At 52.5% G+C, this 24465-nt stretch overlaps 1 protein-coding gene across 1 annotated transcript in view; it reads left to right on the forward strand.

Moving 5' to 3' along the window:
* The first annotated feature begins 513 nt into the window (after nucleotides 1-513).
* The window catches only part of LOC119957208 (prostaglandin E2 receptor EP1 subtype-like), a 145096-nt gene continuing 121144 nt past the window's right edge, over nucleotides 514-24465 (forward strand). Inside the window, exon 1 of the mRNA XM_038785027.1 lies at nucleotides 514-570. The gene's annotated coding sequence lies outside the window, so the exon portion shown is untranslated. The remainder of the gene's footprint in view (nucleotides 571-24465) is intronic.

The following is a 24465-nucleotide window of genomic DNA, read 5'->3' on the forward strand; positions in this document are numbered from 1 at the left end:
GAGCACAGCCCTTTGGGACAATTCACTGGACTCCAGCCAAATCAACCAATCCGAGTCACCGTCGAGCCACAGCACAGCCCTTCTGGACCCTCCTGTTTGGATTAAAGGTGCTTTTCCTGAAAGTCACAGGTCCGTTAAGCAACCACGGATCAGAAATGTAACAGCCAAAATAAAGAAGAAGAAATACTAAAAATATGAACGACCGATCATTTTCTATCCAATTCGTCACGGATAGGGCTACAGGTGGTGGTGTTGTGGGTGTAATGGCACCCTGCTGACTGTGCATTATCTTGACTGGCTGAAGCCGAGATCAGATGGGCTTGAAATCAGCAGGAGGTGTTACACTTTCCATTGGCTGATGAAAGGTTCCATCCGTTTCTCAATGGCTGCATCATTATTGCTGAAAGGGACCTAGTCTAATTGTTTGACTTGCCAAAGGCCATCCTTTGTGATCACAGAATGGATGACATGCAGAGATATGACCTACTTCCTGTACACAATATGCGTTTACATCTGCCAACCATGTACAATTAAGGATTCTGGGCAAAATGTAACACAGCGGAGATGCGGGTAAGCATATTTAGATTCACTTGGCATGATTAGGAGGCAATGATGCTGCCTTTTAGACTTCCAGTTACTCGACTATTTTGCTCTATTATCACAACTGTAAGACTTAGGACCAGAGGTGACATTAACCTGATAAGCAAGGTGCCAAAAGATAAACTAATGCCAAAAATTGCTCAGCAATTTCTGCTTTTGTTTCAGATTCCTGGCACCTGCAGTATTTTGCTTTGGCACGAAGAGATGTGGGGGGGGGGGGGTCCAAAGGATCACAGACGAATCGGCACCGCATGAATCCCAAATTGCTGCCGAGGTTAATCTGGGTGCTGTAGAAGGGTGGCTCACTGTATCAGCAGGCGTGTTGGACAAATGGAGTTGGATTGTAATCCCAACGTGTTTGCGTATTGGAACGGTGCCACATATCCCCGTGGGGCACTGAGGAGGAAGGAAAATGGTCAAAGGGAGCCCAGGATCTTTCATTTCAAATAGGGGGCAAACTCACAAAGAAAATCATCCAGCAACAGATTGGCCACAGAGAGAATTGACAGCAGTATATATATTCTTTCACACAATGTGGGCATCACTGGCAAGTCCGGCATTTGTTGGCCAACTCTAATTGCCCGTAGGGTAGTTGGCGAGGCCATTTAGGAGTCAACCGCATTTGTTGTGGGTCTGGAGTCACGTGTAGGCCAGACCGGGTCAGGACAGCAGATTTCCTTCCCTAAGGGACATTAATGAACCAGATGGGTTTTTACAACAATGGATTCCGTGGTCACCATGGCTGAGGCCAGCTTCAGATTGAACTTTAGTTCCACCAATAGAGGTGTGACTTGAACCTGTGTTCCCGGAACATGGGCCTGGGCCTCTGGGTTACCAGTCCAGTCACAATACCGCTACTCCACCATCTCACCAATCTAGTAATTCCAAACAAACCTGTTGGACTGTAACCTGGTGTTGTGAGACCTCTTACTGTGCCCACCCCAGTCCAACGCCGGCACCTCCACATCATAGAAACAGGAGGCGCAGCTTTTAAAGATGCTGCCTTGTTGCAGCAAACACCAAACGGGTGACCCCTTAACAATTGGCATTAATTAGCTTGAACTAGAAACTCGTGGGAAGATCAATAATTCAGCAAACCAGAGTTTGTAAGTCGGGGTTGAGCTGCTGAACGTGTTGCTTTTTTGTGCGATGGGTTTAAGCTTTACAAAACATCTTTTCATTCTCATACGCCGATAAGGTTCAACAGGAAACATTGCGAATACTGGCAGGAGGGGGCCATTCGGCCCTTCGAGCCTGCTCCACCATTCAATATGATCATGAGTGATCCTCTATCTCAACACCGCCCTCCCGCTCTCTTCCCAAGCCCCTTGGTTTGAGAACAATTTGTGCTCCTTCTGTTTCTTGATAATTACTAGCTGTCGGGGATGTATTTGAAAAAGATGGTTGATTTGAGTTGGGGGGGGGTGGGAGTTCTCCGTCACCCACCGCTGGTATGGGCATCCTATGATTCACGCAGGCGTGGATTTTGGCAACTATTTGCCAGCGTGGTCCTGATGTGGTGGACATGCGGTGGGCTAAGGGTGTGTTTAAGGTAGGTGCCCCCAAAGTCCACTGAAGGGCCTTGCTCCTGCACAATGCAAACCCTGCCCACGACACCCCCCCAGCCCCCCTAACAAGACCCCCCCCCACCAGAGGCACCCACAAGACCACCCTACCATAACCCCCACGTGTCCCCCACACACCAGTGAACCCTACCAGAGACCCCATCAGAGACTCCCCATAACAGAGACCCTCCCAATAGAAGCCCCCCATCACAGACCCCCCATAACAGAGAACCCCCATATCAGAGACCCCTAAAAAGAGACCCCTGTCCCCTTCACCCCTGCCTGAAGGCTAAAGAGCAGTCCAGGCAAAAACAGTGAAAAGAAGTCACTGCTTTTTCACTCACCTGTCCCTTACACCTGTTGCCTCAGACAGATATATCGAAAGCAGCAGCTGTTACTTCATAGAAAGCCAAGACCACATCACAAGGCTTTAAACCCACTCAGATCTGCAGGCTTCTATTCACTCCATAGAGAAAAAGCTTTTAGTAGCCTATAATTAACAGCTTCCAGAAAGCCAGATGTCTGGATTGTTTACTATCATTTCCCTTCATGCCTGAATGCATTTCAAGTAGCCTGCTGTGAAACTAACCACAATGTTTATAAACATCTAACTATGCTGACAGTTCCTGACCACATCAAAAGCAGCTAAGTGCTTTCTGCTGAGAAAAAGAGGACGTGAAAGCACTTAACTTCTAACCACAAAGTTTATCAACATTTTGGGGTCTCTGTTATTGGGGGGGGAGTTCTCTGTTTTGAGGGGGGGAGTCTGTTATGAGGGTTCTCTGTTACACTGAGTTCTCTGACACACGGGGGTCTCTGTTATAGGGGGTCTATTAGGGGGGGGTTCTCTGATATGGGGTCTCTGTTATGGGGGGCCTGTAGTGGGCGGTCTTTGATATGGAGGGTCTTTGTCATGGGGCTCCTGGTGGGGGGTCTCCTCTATAGGAGGGGCTCTAGTGCGGGTCGCTGATGGGGGGTCAGTAGGGGGGGTTGGGTCACTCTCATGTGTGCGAACTGTGGTGGTGGGGGGGCAATGTCCGTGGTTGGGGCATTTGGGAGAACGCCGCTGCTTGTCAGTGGGGGGGGCACAAGATTTGCATTGTGTGAGGGAGGGGATCCAGCGACTGGTTCTTGCTATCGGGCTCCCGCTCTAAATGGTGGCCCAATATGGGATTTGCGGAGGGATCCTGCATGCTCCCTGCCATACGTATGTCTCCCAAGCAGAGTCTCCCAAGCGGAGAATCCAGCCCTTAATGTTTGGAAACCAGGCCTAATTAAAGAGAACGTTAGACATGGCTGCATTCAATTGATTATCAACCTGTGAACAATGGCTTGAAAGCAATTAACCAGCAAGGAAAAGGCATTTATAGCAGTTAGCAGAAGATGAATCACTCGCTGCTTTCAAAGAGGAATAAAATCTGCGCTGAAACAATTCAAGCTTCATGGGGTGAACGGAGGAGATGCAGCACGGTAGCATTGTGGATAGCACAATTGCTTCACAGCTCCAGGGTCCCAGGTTCGATTCCCCACTGGGTCACTGTCTGTGTGGAGTCTGCACATCCTCCCCATGTGTGCGTGGGTTTCCTCCGGGTGCTCCGGTTTCCTCCCACAGCCCAAAGATGTGCAGGTTAGGTGGATTGGCCGTGACAAATTACCCTTAGTGTCCAAAATTTCCCTGAGTGTTGGGTGGGGTTACTGGGCTATGGGGATAGGGTGGAGGTGTTGACCTTGGGTAGGGTGCTCTTTCCAAGAGCCAGTGCAGACTCGATGGGCCGAATGGCCTCCTTCTGCACTGTAACTTCTATGCTATGCAAACTCATTGCAAATTCCGGAGACATCAAATGAAATCACAGCAGGATTCAGAAAGGAGAGAGATGGATGTGACATTGTTGGAAGTGACTTTCTATCAGAGCTAATACAATGGGCGGTGCAGCAAGCCCCGAAGCTTATTTTGACAGCACCTCCCAAACCCGTGACCTCGCCCACCAGGGCTATAGGAACACCATCACCTGCCATTCACTGTGAGTCACACAACAGCCTCATCCAAATCCGCCCACCTTCTGCCTCACCCCAACTTTCCCAGGGCCCAGAAACGTTCAAGAAACAAACGCCTCCATCACCTTCTTCGGGTAGCTAGAGATGGGCAATAAATGCTGGCGTTGGCGGTGATGCACACACACTGAGAACAAATGTTTAAAAAGGCAGTTTAAATGGACTAGAAGTGACATGAGTTTACAAGGATTGTAATCGTATTTAATTAATTCGCCCCATTCAGCGCCATTTCCCAAATCCACAAATGGTCACGGGGTTTGGAAGCTTCTAATGAAGGAGCCTCGGCAAATTGTTGCAGTGTATCTTGTTGACGGTAGAAACTGAGGGAGCCGTGCGTTGGTGATGGATGGGCTGCTGGTCAAGCCGACCCCCCCCCCCCCCGTATCCTGGATGAGGTTTTAAGAGCTGAGGGTTTTTCTCCCCCCCACCCTTGTCGAAGTCCACATCAGGATGTGTAATGTGACTGGAATGGTCCTTTGTGAAACGATCCCTTTGGATCTGTGGCCATTGTTTTCCTGAGTGGGGTTGCCAAGGCTGCGTCATGGACTGCTCATACATTCCTCATGTTCCCTGCGTTATAACCATAAGACCATCAGACACAAGGAGCAGAAGTGGGCCATTTGATGGGATCATTTAATGGGATCATTGTGGGCAGCAGGGTAGCATGGTGGTTAGCATAAATGCTTCACAGCTCCAGGGTCCCAGGTTCGGTTCCTGGCTGGGTCACTGTCTGTGTGGAGTCTGCACGTCCTCCCCCTGTGTGCGTGGGTTTCCTCCGGGTGCTCCGGTTTCCTCCCACAGTCCAAAGATGTGCGGGTTAGGTGGATTGGCCATGCTAAATTGCCCGTAGTGTCCTAATAAAAAAAGTAAGGTTAGTGGGGGGGGGTTGTTGGGTTACGGGTATAGGGTGGATACGTGGGTTTGAGTAGGGTGATCATGGCTCGGCACAACATTGAGGGCCGAAGGGCCTGTTCTGTGCTGTACTGTTCTATGTTCTATGATTTAGCTGACAATCCTCAACTCCACTTTCCCGCCTTACCTCCACAACTCTCAATTCCCGCACTGATTAAAAATCTGTCTCTCTCAGCCTTGAACATACTTAATGACCCGGCCTCTGCAGCTCTCTGCTCAAAGAGTTCCACAGATTCACTCCCCTCCAAGAGAAGAAATTCTCCCTCATCTCTTAAACTGGCGACCCCTGACCCTGGGACTATGGCCCCTGCTTTCTATTGTTTTCTCAAAGTCTAAACGAGTGACTCCAATCTTCAAAAAAAAACCATCATTTGTTTGCAGTGATAATATTTGTCCATGTTCTTGACAGCCTGGGCATATAACAGTCACTAAAGTTGTTTAGTTTAATGTAAATCAATCTGCATTGTTTTCATTGACCGAAGTGGAAAATACATGACTGACAAGGTGGGCTTCTTCCAATGTGTAAACCAAAAATCTCAAAGGTCAGGACATACAACTCAGTTGTAAATTGTGGAATTGTTTCCCAATGTCTCTTCCTAGTTTTAAGAAAAAGTTGAAGAATTTGAAGTTCACAATGATGGATCGTGTTTGGGCCTTGCTGGTTCTAATTCAGATCGCACTGATGAAAGTTCTCGGTCTTTCCATCAGCTCTGTGAGATGAGGAATGGACTGGATTGTGGGTAAGACCTTAAGACCATAGGGGCAGAAGTGGGCCATTCGGCCCATCAAGTCTGCTCCGTCATCCAATGAGACCGTGACTGATCTGCTGCGTGACTGCATGTTAGACTACCACACTTCCCAACCAGAATGGAGACTGTGGAGCTCTCATTTTACCTTCTAATAAGAATTGGTAGTCCGGTTGGTGGAAGCTGTCAAAGATACAACTTTATTATTGTTAATTACTCACTGGTACACACTTTAATAAGAACTGAGTAAATTCGTAGACGCAAAATATCAAACAATACATTAAAAAGTCAAGCACATGGGCAAAAAGCATAAAGCACAAAAGGAAATCACTTGAACACAAACAAACAGATAGATGATTCAAGAATTCAGGAACAAAGACCTCGACCCCGAGGTCCTAACTTTAAGGTAATTCTTATCTCTGGTTTAACCCCTCATTTACTTTCGTCGGCTTCTAATTCTCAGCGGGGACCTCCTGTTTTGTTCCAATCAATATCTTATTGATTTATTAATCAAACATTGGACATTACTCAAGATTGACTGGTGCCTATCAAAACAAGCTTAGCGTCTGCGTGAGCAGTCTTAGGAAAATTATTGGATATGTTTTCTCACACTTCACTACGTTTCACACCTTGGCAGAGACCTTAAGAATTGATTCGTTGACGAGACAGAGAGCAATACATTCTCAGTGCTGAATACACTGGAATACAATGGTTCATTATCATAAGAGACAATGACTGAGTTCCTACAGTCAAGACACTTTTAATAGTTTTGCCTCTTAGCTACATGCATTCAACTAGCTCCTATCCGAATAAAACTATGCATAAAACTAGACTCTATCGGAGACAATTGGGTAGGTTCCCCATCAGTCTTCCCTACTCTAGGTCTCTGGGATAGGTGTTCCACAGATTTTTATATTGTGTTGTTATCCTTCATTCTCATTCCCATGAACTATTTGCACATACTGACACCCTCCCGGGAGCCACCACATTTTAGGATTCACGCATGAGCGATCCTTCTGATATCACTGCCCTCCTGCAGCCGTGTGCGAGCAGAATTGAATTGTGCATACTCAGGTACCAGTGCATGAATAGAGTGATACTGGCAGACTTGACACTGCAGAGTGGCATCGCTAGATTTACGGGTGTGTACAGATTGTAATCTTATGTTTCTGAAGGCACGGTCTATCTTATATTGCATCTCCATTGTCATGTGAGAGTACCTTCAAGAAATGGAGGGATTATAAAATAGCTGTAGTGGGCGTACCTTTAAGAAATGGGTGTTTATCAGTGATGTCAGAGTGTGGGTGGAGCTGGGCTGTCTATCTGCGTTTACTTTCACTTTGGGCTCGCAGCTACAGGGTGTGTTTAGTTTCATTTTAGATTTGGAGAAGCTGCAGTCACAGCAAGATGTGTATGAATCTCTGCAAGCTAAATAATGTTCATTTGATTTCAAAGTGGTAACTGTTCTCAGTAGTGAAGTTAAACCTGATGTCTTTCTGTAAAAAGGGTTCTTTTTGTCTTATGGATGTTGCAAGGAAAGATTAAGAGTCACTTAGAGAGTACGGTATTCTTTGGGGGATTTATTGGTGTTGATAGTTGTTAAGATGTTTACTGTGGGTTTATAAAGTGTTTACTGGTTTCATAAGTAAACATTGTTTTAATTTAAAAGCACTGTAGATTTCTGCTGTACCACACCTGTAGAGTGGGCCATGTGCTCCCCATAACTATAATCTATTAAAAGTTGTGGGTCAGGTGAACTCCATGATACACTTTGGGGTTCTCTAAACCCTGGCCCATAACACCAAGTTCGCCTTATGAAAATGAATCACTTCACATTCTCTGCATTGAGCTTCATGATCTTTCCAAGCAGCACGGTAGCATGGTGGTTAGCATAAATGCTTCACAGCTCCAGGGTCCCAGGTTCGATTCCCGGCTGGGTCACTGTCTGTGCGGAGTCTGCACGTCCTCCCCGTGTGTGCGTGGGTTTCCTCTGGGTGCTCCGGTTTCCTCCCACAGTCGAAAGATGTGCGGGTTAGGTGGATTGGCCATGCTAAATTGCCCGTAGTGTCCTAAAATGTAAGGTTAGGGGGGGGGTTGTTGGGTTACGGGTATAGGGTGGATACGCGGGTTTGAGTAGGGTGATCATTGCTCGGCACAACATCGAGGGCCGAAGGGCCTGTTCTGTGCTGTACTGTTCTATGTTCTATGTTATATCTGTCTGTCTGTCTGTCCATTCGACCAACTTGCCTATTGCCTTTTTGCCTCACGGCTCACAATGTTTCCAAGTTTCACATCATCCGCAAATTCTGAAATCGTACCACAATGCGCCACACGAATGCTCCACCATACTCTCAGGCAGTTCGTTAGATCTGCTGTTGACATAGAATACCTATGGTGTAGAAGGAGGCCATTTGGCCATTGAGTGTGCACCGGTGCTTGGAAAGAGCACCCTCCCCAGGCCCAAGCCCCCACGCTATTGCTATAATCTCACCTAACCTCACTAAGGGGCAATTTAACATGGACAATCCACCTACCCTGCACATCTTTGGACTGTGGGAGGAAACCGGAGCACCCGGTGGAAACCCACGCACACAGGGGGAGAACGTGCAGACTCCGCACAGACAGTCACCGAAGGCCAGAATCGATCCTGGATCCCTTGCGCTGTGAGGCATCAGTGCTAACCACCGTGCTGCCCGTGCCCTCTATTGGGTTTACGCACTCTATAAGGAATATCATTGAGAACAAGAGTGAGTTAATGACTCAGAGACATTTCTTTTACAGCCGCCTTAGTGTTTTGTTTGCTGCAGAATAGGTCGGAGGTCATGGCCAAACTGTACAGCTCAATGATTGCAAATGGATGGGTTTGCCATTCTGAGAGTGAGTGGATAATATGTTTGGTCGACCATTCTCAGTCCTGAAGAGATCTGCTGCGGCTGGTTCTGTCCGCAATTATCCAGCTGCCTCTTGTACCTCAGCAAGGGGAGACCATCATCCAGTCTCATCCCAGCAAGCCATTGTTAGAGACAGAAAACAGGATGGCTCCAGACACATTTTCTCCAAGGACTCCGACACACATTATGAGAAAACAAGTTCCTGTTTATCCGTGAGCCAAATGAGGTTTGGATCCATCAGGGAGTTAATGAATGTGCCAAATCGGTGCAGATAACAGATGATGGATTCATGGCAATTTCAAGGTAATTGGGAAAAGTGCCAAAGCCATCTTGAGGAATAAACTGTTTACGCAGTGAGTTGGAATGTGCCATTTGTCAACAGCCATCAGACGGGAATTAGGTAAACACGTGAAGGGGGGAAATTTACAGGGCTGTCGGAAAGAGCGCGAGGCAGTCGGACTTAGTGGATACCTCTTTGAAAGTGCTGGCACAGGCACGGTGAGCGAATGGCCTCCTTCTGTACTGTACCAGCCGATGATTCAATGTGCGAAGCAGGAAACTAGCTCCCGGGAAGAGGACAGTTTTCAATCTTGACCAGGAAGTCAAGCCCTGGGTGGTACAGCAATGTTTAATCGAAATGGGCAGCCGAATTAGCATAATTCTAATCCACTTGGCATCTACCCAAGAGTCAACAGTGCCAAAACTGAATGCCAACCGACCCAACAAGCTCTCTGGGTGACGTTCTGATGTTAAATTCACTCAATAATGCTTAAATTAACTTTCCAAAATATTTCCAAAACGTCCTTAAGATTGTCGGACACGGCCTGGTTGGAGTGACTTCCCGATCATTTGTCCCGGATGTGCTCACTTTCCGCTCACTTCCCTCAGGGTGTGCAGATAAATCCCGGCCAATAGGGGTTTTTTTTAAAAGGATATCTCAGATCTGTCTCTCCCTGTACAGGGTTCTCGTTCACACTCTGTCTAGAAGACTGGGGGAGTGACTTGGTCATCTCCATTTTTCACTTCCACCTATAAGAAAGAAGGGTTTGAGCTCCAGCCTCTGGAGGCAAACCTACCTCTCTCAGGGTAAATCTCTCTGGATTTTAAGTGAAGAGAATCACCTACAGTCTTTACTATTCCATCTGAGACTTGCCCAGATGCACTAATAATTCCGATAAGTGGTCTTAAAATAATCTTAACCGCGTACTTCGGAGTTCGCCCCTCTCCCCAGTTCTCTAGAATGTTCTTGAGGGAGGTGTGCAGCCGTTCATCATATTGTTGTTGTAAAGACAAAGAAACAAACATTGATGTGGACAAGTGGCTGCTTCTCGATTCCCTTGCAAGCTAACCCCTGAATTTGTGATGCAGAGTTACAGACTCTCGCGCGTGGGAAAAGGCTCCTCCCATTCTGATATCCTTGGCTTCGAATGAAACTAAACCCTTTCATGAATTAATTTGCTCATGGGATGGGGGCACCGCTGGCATTTGTTGCCTATCTCTAGTTGCCTTTGAGAAGGTGGTGGTGATGAATCCGGTGCTGGCCACATGGCGTAGGTACACCCAGAGCGCTGTTAGGGAGGAAGGGCCAGGATTTTGACCCAGTGAAGGAACGGCCGGGACATTTCCAATCAGGTCAGCGAGCGACTTGGAGGGGAACCTCCAGGTGGTGGTGTTGCCATGTGTCTGCGGCCCGCATCCTTCCTGATGTCGTGTTTGCAGGTTTTGAAGATGCATCAATCACCTGGTGGGGGAGGGAGAATCGCGGGGGGCACCGGGGGCGTAAAAAATGTCGGGGGGCCCTCTCGCGATTCTCCCAGGCCGCGTGGGGAGTGGTCACCCAACGTTGTCGAGGAGAATACTGAGATACAGGCTACTAGACTAGAAGGGCTTGAGGGTCAAAAGGAGGCGGTGTTAGCAATTCGGGAAAGTGTGAAAATAGATAAGTCCCCTGGGCCAGATGGGATTTATCCTAGGATTCACTGGGCAGCTAGGGAGGAGATTGCTGAGCCTTTGGCTTTGATCTTTATGTCATCATTGTCTACAGGAATAGTGCCAGAAGACTGGAGAACAGCAAATGTTGTCCCCTTGTTCAAGAAGGGGAGTAGAGATAACCCCAGTAACTATAGACCAGTGAGCCTTATTTCTGTTGTGGGAAAAGTCTTGGAAAGGTTTATAAGAGATAGGGTTTATAATCATCTAGAAAGGAATAATTTGATTAGGGATAGTCAACACGGTTTTGTGAAGGGTAGGTTGTGCCTCACAAACCTTATTGAGTTCTTTGAGAAGGTGACCAAACAGGTGGACGAGGGTAAAGCAGTTGATGTGGTGTATATGGATTTCAGTAAAGCGTTTGATAAGGCTCCCCACGGTAGGCTATTGCAGAAAATACAGAGGCATGGGATTCAGGGTGATTTAGCAGTTTGGATCAGAAATTGGCTAGCTGTAAGAAAACAGAGTGTGGTGGTTGATGGGAAATGTTCAGTTACAAGTGGTGTACTACAAGGATCTGTTTTGGGGCCACTGCTGTTTGTCATTTTTGTAAATGACCTGGAGGAGGGCGTAGAAGGATGGGTGAGTAAATTTGCAGATGACACTAAAGTCGGTGGAGTTGTGGACAGTGCGGAAGGATGTTGCAGGTTACAGAGGGACATAGATAAGCTGCAGAGCTGGGCTGCGAGGTGGCAAATGGAGTTTAATGCAGAAAAGTGTGAGGTGATTCATTTTGGAAGGAATAACAGGAAGACAGAGTTCTGGGCTAATGGTAAGATTCTTGGTAGTGTGGACGAGCAGAGAGATCTCGGTGCCCATGTACATAGATCCCTGAAAGTTGCCACCCAGGTTGAGAGGGTTGTTAAGAAGGCGTACGATGTGTTAGCTTTTATTGGTAGAGGGATTGAGTTTCGGAGCCATGAGGTCATGTTGCAGCTGTACAAAACGCTGGTGCGGCCGTATTTGGAGTATTGCGTGCAGTTCTGGTCGCCGCATTGTAGGAAGGATGTGGAAGCATTGGAAAGGGTGCAGAGGAGATTTATAGGAAGGATGTGGAAGCATTGGAAAGGGTGCAGAGGAGATTTATAGGAAGGATGTGGAAGCATTGGAAAGGGTACAGAGGAGATTTACCAGGATATTACCTGGTATGGAGAGAAGATCTTATGAGGGAAGGCTGAGGGACTTGAGGCTGTTTTCGTTAGAGAGAAGAAGGCTAAGAGGGGACTTAATTGAGGCATACAAGATGATCAGAGGGTTAGATAGGGTGGACATTGAGAGCCTTTTTCCTCGGATGGTGATGTCTAGCACAAGGGGACATAGCTTTAAATTGAGGGGAGATAGATATAGGACAGATGTCAGAGGTAGGTTCTTTACTCAGAGAGTAGTAAGGGCGTGGAATGCCCTGCCTGCAACAGTAGTGGACTCGCCAACATTAGAGCATTTAAATGGTCATTGGATAAACATAGAACATAGAACAGTACAGCACAGAACAGGCCCTTCGGCCCTCAATGTTGAGCCGAGCAATGATCACCCTACTCAAACCCACGTATCCACCCTATACCCGTAACCCAACAACCCCCCCCCTTAACCTTACTTTTTATTAGGACACTACGGGCAATTTAGCATGGCCAATCCACCTAACCCGCACATCTTTGGACTGTGGGAGGAAACCGGAGCACCCGGAGGAAACCCACGCACACAGGGGGAGGACGTGCAGACTCCACACAGACAGTGACCCAGCCGGGAATCGAACCTGGGACCCTGGAGCTGTGAAGCATTTATGCTAACCACCATGCTACCCTGCTGCCCTAATAATAAACATATGGCTGATAAGGGAATAGTGTAGATGGGCTTTAGAGGGGTTTCACAGGTCGGCGCAACATCGAGGGCCGAAGGGCCTGTACTGCGCTGTAATGTTCTATGTACCCACTGGCCGGCTGCCGGGATGGAGGACGCCGCTGCCGGTTGGGGGTGGGGGGGGGGGGGGGGGGCCAGTAAACGGGTGCAGCGGGACAGAGAATCTCCAACAGTGCAGCTCCCCCTCAGTGCCTGACTGGCCGTGACAGCCTTGATGTTATGCGTGAGCCTCTGGAGGCCGACTTGACCCTCGCAACATCATGATTCAGGGTCAAGGTAGCGGCCCCATGACACACGGACTGCATTGCCGAGAGAGTGGTCCCTCGTGCCCATGCTGCTGGGTCTGTGGTTGCCATGAAGGGCTTCACTTCTATTGGATGCAAAGCTGATTACCTTGGACCTCGCATCATCGCTGGACAAAAATCCAGGGTGTGTTTGACCCGGAGGAATCTGCAGTTGCAGCTCAAAGGGCAAGAGGTCTTTTGGAATCAGTAATTCAGAGGCAAAATCAGCCCTTTTCTAAATGTTTATTTTGTCCAATGCACAGGATGGTTTCTGTTTATTTTGGACATGGTTCTAAGCTGCATGTTTACAATCCCTTCAGCCCCAGGGACTGTTTGATATACGGCAACATTGTGCTGCTGTTTGGTGTTTACATCAACCAGATATTTACAAACATCCCCAACTTATTCCCATTCAGAAACAAACCTTAACATAGAGTGTGTGAATCGATGCATTTTGGAAGAATGTAGAGAGAGAGAGAAAGGCAGTATGAATGAACTGGTCCGATTCTCGACGAGGTGCACACAGATTGGCGAAGGCAGGGGGAAAGGTTGATAAGTCCGTTCCTTATAGTCAAGGCAAAGTGGCCGCAGTCCCAGATTGACCACAGGTTGCTTTCCCCTTCGAGGGGGGGGGGGGGGAGCTGACTGGTGATGATTTAACCTGAGGGTCGCCATACCTCAGGCGAGGGGCGAGGTTGAGCAGGAGGGGCCTACATGAATCACCTCAGCCTGTACGGGAATTGAACCCGCCCTCTTGACCTCGCTCTGCATCACAAACCAGCTGTCCAGCCCTGAAAAGCCCACCGGATTCGTAGAATCAGAATGCAAAGATAAGGAACATGAACTAAAACTTTATAAATAACTGAGTAAGTCTCAGTTTGACTCCGGCGTTTCCCAGGACCAATGCGGTTAGCTCAGTTGGCTGGGTGGCTCCTGTGTGATGTGGAGAGACACGAACAGCGTGGGTTCCATTCCTGTACCGACAGCGGTTATCCTGGAAAATGTGCTGATTTCGGGTTTAACTACCAGCCAACTCTCTGTCACAGGAGAAAACAGTCAATGGCCTCAAGGGACTTTGGTGACTTTTAGTTCACCATTCAACAGCACAGTTTCTGAAAACTTCACAGGGCTTTGGGGATAGAGTGGGGGCTATGGGGATATGGGGATAGAGTGGGGGCTATGTGGATATGGGGATAGAGTGGGGGCTATGGGGATAGAGTGGGGGCTATGGGGATAGAGTGGGGGCTATGGGGATAGAGTGGGGGCTATGGGGATAGAGTGGGGGATATGGGGATAGAGTGGGGGATATGGGGATAGAGTGGGGGCTATGGGGATAGAGTGGGGGATATGGGGATAGAGTGGGGGATATGGGGATAGAGTGGGGGCTATGGGGATAGAGTGGGGGATATGGGGAAAGAGTGGGGGCTTTGGGGATAGAGTGGGGGCTATGGGGATAGAGTGGGGGCTATGGGGATACGGTGGGGGCTATGGGGATAGAGTGGGGGCTATGGGGATAGAGTGGGGGCTATGAGGATAGAGTGGGGGCTATGGGGATAGAGTGGGGGCTATGGGGATAGAGTGGGGGCTATGGGGATAGAGTGGGGATATGGGGATAGAGTGGGGGATATGGGGATAGAGTGGGGAATATGGGGATAGAGTGGGGATATGGGGATAGAGTGGGGGCTATGGGGATAGAGTGGGGGCTATGGGGATAGAGTGGGGGCTATGGGGATAGAGTGGGGGCTAAGGGGATAGAGTGGGGGCTATGGGGATAGAGTGGGGGCTATGGGGATAGAGTGGGGGATATGGGGATAGAGTTGGGGATATGGGGATAGAGTGGGGGCTATGGGGATAGAGTGGGGGATATGGGGATAGAGTGGGGGCTATGGGGATAGAGTGGGGGCTATGGGGATAGAGTGGGGGCTATGGGGATAGAGTGGGGGCTATGGGTATAGAGTGGGGGCTATGGGGATAGAGTGGGGGCTATGGGGATAGAGTGGGGGCTATGGGGATAGAGTGGGCCTGGGTGGGGGATATGGGGATAGAGTGGGGGATATGGGGATAGAGTGGGGGCTATGGGGATAGAGTGGGGAATATGGGGATAGAGTGGGGGCTATGGGGATAGAGGGGGGCTATGGGGCTATGGGCATAGAGTGGGGGCTATGGGGATACAGTGGGGGCTATGGGGATAGAGTGGGGGCTATGGGGATAGAATGGGGGCTATGGGGATACAGTGGGGGATATGGGGATAGAGTGGTGGCTATGGGGATAGAGTGGTGGCTATGGGGATAGAGTGGGGGCTATGGGGATACAGTGGGGGCTATGGGGATAGAGTGGGGGCTATGGGGATAGAGTGGGGGCTATGGGGATACAGTGGGGGCTATGGGGATAGAGTGGGGGATATGGGGATAGAGTGGGGGCTATGGGGATAGAGTGGGGGCTATGGGGATAGAGTGGGGGCTATGGGGATAGAGTGGGGGCTATGGGGATAGAGTGGGGGCTATGGGGATACAGTGGGGGCTATGGGGATAGAGTGGGGGCTATGGGGATAGAGTGGGGGCTATGGGGATAGAGTGGGGGCTATGGGGATAGAGTGGGGGCTATGGGGATAGAGTGGGGGCTATGGGGATAGAGTGGGGGCTATGGGGATAGAGTGGGGGCTATGGGGATACAGTGGGGGCTATGGGGATAGAGTGGGGGCTATGGGGATAGAGTGGGGGCTATGGGGATAGAGTGGGGGCTATGGGGATACAGTGGGGGCTATGGGGATAGAGTGGGGGCTATGGGGATAGGGTGGGGGCTATGGGGATAGAGTGGGGGCTATGGGGATAGAGTGGGGGCTATGGGGATAGAGTGGGGGCTATGGGGATAGAGTGGTGGCTATGGGGATAGAGTGGGGGCTATGGGGATAGAGTGGGGGCTATGTGGATAGAGTGGGGGATATGTGGATAGAGTGGGGGCTATGGGGATAGAGTGGGGGCTATGGGGATAGAGTGGGGGATATGGGGAAAGAGTGGGGGCTTTGGGGATAGAGTGGGGGCTATGGGGATAGAGTGGGGGCTATGGGGATAGAGTGGGGGCTATGGGGATACGGTGGGGGCTATGGGGATAGAGTGGGGGCTATGGGGATAGAGTGGGGGCTATGAGGATAGAGTGGGGGCTATGGGGATAGAGTGGGGGCTATGGGGATAGAGTGGGGGCTATGGGGATAGAGTGGGGGATATGGGGATAGAGTGGGGGATATGGGGATAGAGTGGGGAATATGGGATAGAGTGGGGATATGGGGATAGAGTGGGGGCTATGGGGATAGAGTGGGGGCTATGGGGATAGAGTGGGGGCTATGGGGATAGAGTGGGGGCTAAGGGGATAGAGTGGGGGCTATGGGGATAGAGTGGGGGATATGGGGATAGAGTTGGGGATATGGGGATAGAGTGGGGGCTATGGGGATAGAGTGGGGGATATGGGGATAGAGTGGGGGCTATGGGGATAGAGTGGGGGCTATAGGGATAGAGTGGGGGCTATGGGGATAGAGTGGGGGCTATGGGTATAGAGTGGGGGCTATGGGGATAGAGTGGGGGCTATGGGGATAGAGTGGGGGCTATGGGGATAGAGTGGGCCTGGGTGGGGGATATGGGGATAGAGTGGGGGATATGGGGATAGAGTGGGGGCTATGGGGATAGAGTGGGGAATATGGGGATAGAGTGGGGGCTATGGGGATAGAGGGGGGCTATGGGGCTATGGGCATAGAGTGGGGGCTATGGGGATACAGTGGGGGCTATGGGGATAGAGTGGGGGATATGGGGATAGAATGGGGGCTATGGGGATACAGTGGGGGATATGGGGATAGAGTGGTGGCTATGGGGATAGAGTGGTGGCTATGGGGATAGAGTGGGGGCTATGGGGATACAGTGGGGGCTATGGGGATAGAGTGGGGGCTATGGGGATAGAGTGGGGGCTATGGGGATACAGTGGGGGCTATGGGGATAGAGTGGGGGCTATGGGGATAGAGTGGGGGCTATGGGGATAGAGTGGGGGCTATGGGGATAGAGTGGGGGCTATGGGGATAGAGTGGGGGCTATGGGGATAGAGTGGGGGCTATGGGGATACAGTGGGCCTGGGTGGGGGATATGGGGATAGAGTGGGGGATATGGGGATAGAGTGGGGGCTATGGGGATAGAGTGGGGAATATGGGGATAGAGTGGGGGCTATGGGGATAGAGGGGGGCTATGGGGCTATGGGCATAGAGTGGGGGCTATGGGGATACAGTGGGGGCTATGGGGATAGAGTGGGGGATATGGGGATAGAATGGGGGCTATGGGGATACAGTGGGGGATATGGGGATAGAGTGGTGGCTATGGGGATAGAGTGGTGGCTATGGGGATAGAGTGGGGGCTATGGGGATACAGTGGGGGCTATGGGGATAGAGTGGGGGCTATGGGGATAGAGTGGGGGCTATGGGGATACAGTGGGGGCTATGGGGATAGAGTGGGGGATATGGGGATAGAGTGGGGGCTATGGGGATAGAGTGGGGGCTATGGGGATAGAGTGGGGGCTATGGGGATAGAGTGGGGGCTATGGGGATAGAGTGGGGGCTATGGGGATACAGTGGGGGCTATGGGGATAGAGTGGGGGCTATGGGGATAGAGTGGGGGCTATGGGGATAGAGTGGGGGCTATGGGGATAGAGTGGGGGCTATGGGGATAGAGTGGGGGCTATGGGGATAGAGTGGGGGCTATGGGGATAGAGTGGGGGCTATGGGGATACAGTGGGGGCTATGGGGATAGAGTGGGGGCTATGGGGATAGAGTGGGGGCTATGGGGATAGAGTGGGGGCTATGGGGATACAGTGGGGGCTATGGGGATAGAGTGGGGGCTATGGGGATAGGGTGGGGGCTATGGGGATAGAGTGGAGGCTATGGGGATAGAGTGGGGGCTATGGGGATAGAGTGGGGGCTATGGGGATAGAGTGGTGGCTATGGGGATAGAGTGGGGGCTATGGGGATAGAGTGGGGGCTATGTGGATAGAGTGGGGGATATGTGGATAGAGTGGGGGCTATGGGGATAGAGTGGGGGCTATGGGGATAGAGTGGGGGATATGGGGAAAGAGTGGGGGCTTTGGGGATAGAGTGGGGGCTATGGGGATAGAGTGGGGGCTATGGGGATAGAGTGGGGGCTATGGGGATACGGTGGGGGCTATGGGGATAGAGTGGGGGCTATGGGGATAGAGTGGGGGCTATGAGGATAGAGTGGGGGCTATGGGGATAGAGTGGGGGCTATGGGGATAGAGTGGGGGCTATGGGGATAGAGTGGGGGATATGGGGATAGAGTGGGGGATATGGGGATAGAGTGGGGAATATGGGATAGAGTGGGGATATGGGGATAGAGTGGGGGCTATGGGGATAGAGTGGGGGCTATGGGGATAGAGTGGGGGCTATGGGGATAGAGTGGGGGCTAAGGGGATAGAGTGGGGGCTATGGGGATAGAGTGGGGGATATGGGGATAGAGTTGGGGATATGGGGATAGAGTGGGGGCTATGGGGATAGAGTGGGGGATATGGGGATAGAGTGGGGGCTATGGGGATAGAGTGGGGGCTATAGGGATAGAGTGGGGGCTATGGGGATAGAGTGGGGGCTATGGGGATAGAGTGGGGGCTATGGGGATAGAGTGGGGGCTATGGGGATAGAGTGGGGGCTATGGGGATAGAGTGGGCCTGGGTGGGGGATATGGGGATAGAGTGGGGGCTATGGGGATAGAGTGGGGGCTATGGGGATAGAGTGGGGAATATGGGGATAGAGTGGGGGCTATGGGGATAGAGGGGGGCTATGGGGCTATGGGCATAGAGTGGGGGCTATGGGGATAGAGTGGGGGCTATGGGGATAGAGTGGGGGCTATGGGGATAGAATGGGGGCTATGGGGATACAGTGGGGGATATGGGGATAGAGTGGTGGCTATGGGGATAGAGTGGTGGCTATGGGGATAGAGTGGGGGCTATGGGGATACAGTGGGGGCTATGGGGATAGAGTGGGGGCTATGGGGATAGAGTGGGGGCTATGGGGATACAGTGGGGGCTATGGGGATAGAGTGGGGGCTATGGGGATAGAGTGGGGGCTATGGGGATAGAGTGGGGGCTATGGGGATAGAGTGGGGGCTATGGGGATAGAGTGGGGGCTATGGGGATAGAGTGGGGGCTATGGGGATACAGTGGGGGCTATGGGGATAGAGTGGGGGCTATGGGGATAGAGTGGGGGCTATGGGGATAGAGTGGGGGCTATGGGGATACAGTGGGGGCTATGGGGATAGAGTGGGGGCTATGGGGATAGGGTGGGGGCTATGGGGATAGAGTGGGGGCTATGGGGATAGAGTGGGGGCTATGGGGATAGAGTGGGGGCTATGGGGATAGAGTGGTGGCTATGGGGATAGAGTGGGGGCTATGGGGATAGAGTGGGGGCTATGTGGATAGAGTGGGGGATATGTGGATAGAGTGGGGGCTATGGGGATAGAGTGGGGGCTATGGGGATAGAGTGGGGGATATGGGGAAAGAGTGGGGGCTTTGGGGATAGAGTGGGGGCTATGGGGATAGAGTGGGGGCTATGGGGATAGGGTGGGGGCTATGGGGATAGAGTGGGGGCTATGGGGATAGAGTGGGGGCTATGAGGATAGAGTGGGGGCTATGGCGATAGAGTGGGGGCTATGGGGATAGAGTGGGGGCTATGGGGATAGAGTGGGGGATATGGGGATAGAGTGGGGGATATGGGGATAGAGTGGGGAATATGGGGATAGAGTGGGGATATGGGGATAGAGTGGGGGCTATGGGGATAGAGTGGGGGCTATGGGGATAGAGTGGGGGCTATGGGGATAGAGTGGGGGCTAAGGGGATAGAGTGGGGGCTATGGGGATAGAGTGGGGGCTATGGGGATAGAGTGGGGGATATGGGGATAGAGTTGGGGATATGGGGATAGAGTGAGGGCTATGGGGATAGAGTGGGGGATATGGGGATAGAGTGGGGGCTATGGGGATAGAGTGGGGGCTATGGGGATAGAGTGGGGGCTATGGGGATAGAGTGGGGGCTATGGGTATAGAGTGGGGGCTATGGGGATAGAGTGGGGGCTATGGGGATAGAGTGGGGGCTATGGGGATAGAGTGGGCCTGGGTGGGGGATATGGGGATAGAGTGGGGGATATGGGGATAGAGTGGGGGCTATGGGGATAGAGTGGGGAATATGGGGATAGAGTGGGGGCTATGGGGATAGAGGGGGGCTATGGGGCTATGGGCATAGAGTGGGGGCTATGGGGATACAGTGGGGGCTATGGGGATAGAGTGGGGGATATGGGGATAGAATGGGGGCTATGGGGATACAGTGGGGGATATGGGGATAGAGTGGTGGCTATGGGGATAGAGTGGTGGCTATGGGGATAGAGTGGGGGCTATGGGGATACAGTGGGGGCTATGGGGATAGAGTGGGGGCTATGGGGATAGAGTGGGGGCTATGGGGATACAGTGGGGGCTATGGGGATAGAGTGGGGGCTATGGGGATAGAGTGGGGGCTATGGGGATAGAGTGGGGGCTATGGGGATAGAGTGGGGGCTATGGGGATAGAGTGGGGGCTATGGGGATAGAGTGGGGGCTATGGGGATACAGTGGGGGCTATGGGGATAGAGTGGGGGCTATGGGGATAGAGTGGGGGCTATGGGGATAGAGTGGGGGCTATGGGGATACAGTGGGGGCTATGGGGATAGAGTGGGGGCTATGGGGATAGGGTGGGGGCTATGGGGATAGAGTGGGGGCTATGGGGATAGAGTGGGGGCTATGGGGATAGAGTGGGGGCTATGGGGATAGAGTGGTGGCTATGGGGATAGAGTGGGGGCTATGGGGATAGAGTGGGGGCTATGTGGATAGAGTGGGGGATATGTGGATAGAGTGGGGGCTATGGGGATAGAGTGGGGGCTATGGGGATAGAGTGGGGGATATGGGGAAAGAGTGGGGGCTTTGGGGATAGAGTGGGGGCTATGGGGATAGAGTGGGGGCTATGGGGATACGGTGGGGGCTATGGGGATAGAGTGGGGGCTATGGGGATAGAGTGGGGGCTATGAGGATAGAGTGGGGGCTATGGGGATAGAGTGGGGGCTATGGGGATAGAGTGGGGGCTATGGGGATAGAGTGGGGGATATGGGGATAGAGTGGGGGATATGGGGATAGAGTGGGGAATATGGGGATAGAGTGGGGATATGGGGATAGAGTGGGGGCTATGGGGATAGAGTGGGGGCTATGGGGATAGAGTGGGGGCTATGGGGATAGAGTGGGGGCTAAGGGGATAGAGTGGGGGCTATGGGGATAGAGTGGGGGCTATGGGGATAGAGTGGGGGATATGGGGATAGAGTTGGGGATATGGGGATAGAGTGGGGGCTATGGGGATAGAGTGGGGGATATGGGGATAGAGTGGGGGCTATGGGGATAGAGTGGGGGCTATGGGGATAGAGTGGGGGCTATGGGTATAGAGTGGGGGCTATGGGGATAGAGTGGGGGCTATGGGGATAGAGTGGGGGCTATGGGGATAGAGTGGGCCTGGGTGGGGGATATGGGGATAGAGTGGGGGATATGGGGATAGAGTGGGGGCTATGGGGATAGAGTGGGGAATATGGGGATAGAGTGGGGGCTATGGGGATAGAGGGGGGCTATGGGGCTATGGGCATAGAGTGGGGGCTATGGGGATACAGTGGGGGCAATGGGGATACAGTGGGGGATATGGGGATAGAGTGGTGGCTATGGGGATAGAGTGGTGGCTATTGGGATAGAGTGGGGGCTATGGGGATACAGTGGGGGCTATGGGGATAGAGTGGGGGCTATGGGGATAGAGTGGGGGCTATGGGGATACAGTGGGGGCTATGGGGATAGAGTGGGGGCTATGGGGATAGAGTGGGGGCTATGGGGATAGAGTGGGGGCTATGGGGATAGAGTGGGGGCTATGGGGATAGAGTGGGGGCTATGGGGATAGAGTGGGGGCTATGGGGATACAGTGGGGGCTATGGGGATAGAGTGGGGGCTATGGGGATAGAGTGGGGGCTATGGGGATAGAGTGGGGGCTATGGGGATAGAGTGGGGGCTATGGGGATAGAGTGGGGGCTATGGGGATAGGGTGGGGGCTATGGGGATAGAGTGGAGGCTATGGGGATAGAGTGGGGGCTATGGGGATAGAGTGGGGGCTATGGGGATAGAGTGGGGGCTATGGGGATAGAGTGGGGGCTATGGGGATAGAGTGGGGGCTATGTGGATAGAGTGGGGGGATATGTGGATAGAGTGGGGGAGTGGGCCTGGGTGGGGGCTATGGGGATAGAGTGGGGGCTATGGAGATATGGGGATAGAGTGGGGGCTATGGGGATAGAGTGGGGGCTATGGGGATAGAGTGGGGGCTATGGGGATAGAGTGGGGGATATGGGGATAGAGTGGGGGCTATGGGGATAGAGTGGTGGCTATGGGGATAGAGTGGGGGCTATGGGGATAGAGTGGGGGCTATGTGGATAGAGTGGGGGCTATGGGGATAGAGTGGGGGATATGTGGATAGAGTGGGGGATATGGGGATAGAGTGGGGGATACAGTGGGGTCTATGGGGATAGAGTGGGGGCTATGGGGATAGAGTGGGGGCTATGGGGATAGAGTGGGGGCTATGGGGATAGAGTGGGGGAGTGGGCCTGGGTGGGGGCTATGGGGATAGAGTGGGGGCTATGGAGATATGGGGATAGAGTGGGGGCTATGGGGATAGAGTGGGGGCTATGGGGATAGAGTGGGGGCTATGGGGATAGAGTGGGGGATACAGTGGGGGCTATGGGGATAGAGTGGGGGCTATGGGGATAGAGTGGGGGCTATGGGGATAGAGTGGGGGCTATGGGGATACAGTGGGGGCTATGGGGATAGAGTGGGGGCTATGGGGATAGAGTGGGGGATATGGGGATAGAGTGGGGGCTATGGGGATAGAGTGGGGGCTATGGAGATATGGGGATAGAGTGGGGGCTATGGGGATAGAGTGGGGGCTATGGGGATAGAGTGGGGGATATGGGGATAGAGTGGGGGCTATGGGGATAGAGTGGGGGCTATGGGGATAGAGTGGGGGCTATGGGGATAGAGTGGGGGCTATGGGGATAGAGTGGGGGATATGGGGATAGAGTGGGGGCTATGGGGATAGAGTGGGGGCTATGGAGATATGGGGATAGAGTGGGGGATATGGGGATAGAGTGGTGGCTATGGGGATAGAGTGGGGGCTATGGAGATATGGGGATAGAGTGGGGGCTATGGGGATAGAGTGGGGGCTATGGGGATAGAGTGGGGGCTATGGGGATAGAGTGGGGGATATGGGGATAGAGTGGGGGCTATGGGGATAGAGTGGTGGCTATGGGGATAGAGTGGGGGCTATGGGGATAGAGTGGGGGCTATGTGGATAGAGTGGGGGCTATGGGGATAGAGTGGGGGCTATGGGGATAGAGTGGGGGCTATGTGGATAGAGTGGGGGATATGGGGATAGAGTGGGGGATACAGTGGGGGCTATGGGGATAGAGTGGGGGCTATGGGGATAGAGTGGGGGCTATGGGGATAGAGTGGGGGCTATGGGGATAGAGTGGGGGCTATGGGGATATGGGGATAGAGTGGGGGCTATGGGGATAGAGTGGGGGATATGGGGATAGAGTGGGGGCTATGGGGATAGTGGGGGCTATGGGGATAGAGTGGGGGCTATGGGGATAGAGTGGGGGCTATGGGGATAGAGTGGGGGCTATGGGGATAGTGGGGGCTATGGGGATAGAGTGGGGGCTATGGGGATAGAGTGGGGGCTATGGGGATAGAGTGGGGGCTATGGGGATAGAGTGGGGGCTATGGGGATAGAGTGGGGGCTATGGGGATAGAGTGGGGGCTATGGGGATAGAGTGGGGGATATGGGGATAGAGTGGGGGCTATGGGGATAGAGTGGGGGATATGGGGATAGAGTGGGGGCTATGGGGATAGAGTGGTGGCTATGGGGATAGAGTGGGGGAGTGGGCCTGGGTGGGGGCTATGGGGATAGAGTGGGGGCTATGGGGATAGAGTGGGGGCTATGGGGATAGAGTGGGGGAGTGGGCCTGGGTGGGGGCTATGGGGATAGAGTGGGGGCTATGGGGATAGAGTGGGGGCTATGGGGATAGAGTGGGGGAGTGGGCCTGGGTGGGGGCTATGGGGATAGAGTGGGGGAGTGGGCCTGGGTGGGGGCTATGGGGATAGAGTGGGGGATATGGGGATAGAGTGGGGGCTATGGGGATAGAGTGGGGGCTATGGGGATAGAGTGGGGGCTATGGGGATAGAGTGGGGGCTATGGGGATAGAGTGGTGGCTATGGAGATAGAGTGGGGGCTATGGGGATAGAGTGGGGGCTATGGGGATAGAGTGGGGGCTATGGGGATAGAGTGGGGGAGTGGGCCTGGGTGGGGTGTTTGTTCGGAGGGTTGGTGCAGGAATGGTGCACAGAATGGATTCTCTGGTTCCGCTGAACCTCAGCAGCGTCTGTGAAGAGAGAATCAGAATTAACACGGAGCGCAGTGCGGCTCTTCAAGT

The sequence above is a fragment of the Scyliorhinus canicula genome, chromosome 25 (assembly GCF_902713615.1).
Source record: "Scyliorhinus canicula chromosome 25, sScyCan1.1, whole genome shotgun sequence".
In the NCBI taxonomy this organism is placed as follows: domain Eukaryota; kingdom Metazoa; phylum Chordata; class Chondrichthyes; order Carcharhiniformes; family Scyliorhinidae; genus Scyliorhinus; species Scyliorhinus canicula.